Genomic DNA, 895 nt, shown 5'->3' with positions numbered 1-895 from the left:
TTTCCAATTGTTGCTTTGCTTGAGAACCGAGTTTTTTTTGCACCCTGAGGCATTGCACCCCTGTAAGCTCTGAGATGGAAGAGAGGAGGGCCTTTGTTCAATGAAGTGGGAAGAAACCCATAAGAAAAGGGGATTTTACAACTTTGACCTCACTCTTTCTTAGGTAGATTTTAGGGAAGAATGAAACAGGAGCTTTGAGAATCTGGAAATTGATTCCTTTAAGACTACTCAATACTCTACAAGGAAAGTTCTCCAGACTCCTGCTATGTGGAGTGTGGTCTGTGGACTGACAAAATTGGCATCTCCTGGGAACTTGTTAGAAATGCAGAATCTCGGGTCCACTCCAGACCTACTGAATCATGAGCTACCTTGAACAGAATCTCAGGGTAAGCACATGAAAGTTGGAGAGACATTGGGCCAGACTGCTGCCACTCATCTCCCCCCAAACCTTGTAGTTTGCACATTGGCTCCTGTGTGGGTTCCTTCCCAGTTAGGCAGTCATGCTTCTGGCTTCAGTTCTCCAAGAAGTCACTGTTTCCAGCACCCCGTGAGACTGAGCTTGACTTTCTGACTCTGCAAATAATTTGAAGACTACTTACATAAATCTAGATGGTCCCTAAGGGACCCTTGGTAAGTGATAGCTGATAGCTCTCATTTCCTTCTCATTCATGGTGAGGTTTGGGTAAGGGATCCATTTTCCTCTCTGAGTATCACTCCAGCCTGTGATTTTGAATTCCTGGATGTTAAGATTGGCAAGACTCGCCTGTGTTGTGGAGAGGTTTCCCCCTGTCATCTCTGTGAACACTGTGACCTGTCATTAGGAGAGCTACAAATAGAACCGTTTTTGTTTTTTAAAGGAAAATAAAAGCCTATTCAAATAGAGTGTCAAAAGCGA

The sequence above is a fragment of the Rhinolophus sinicus genome, chromosome 5 (genome assembly GCF_057876585.1).
Source record: "Rhinolophus sinicus isolate RSI-liver-muscle chromosome 5, RSI-T2T, whole genome shotgun sequence".
NCBI classification, from domain to species: Eukaryota; Metazoa; Chordata; class Mammalia; order Chiroptera; family Rhinolophidae; genus Rhinolophus; species Rhinolophus sinicus.
The sequence above is the reverse complement of the archived record's forward strand: the minus strand, read 5'-3'. Positions refer to the sequence as shown.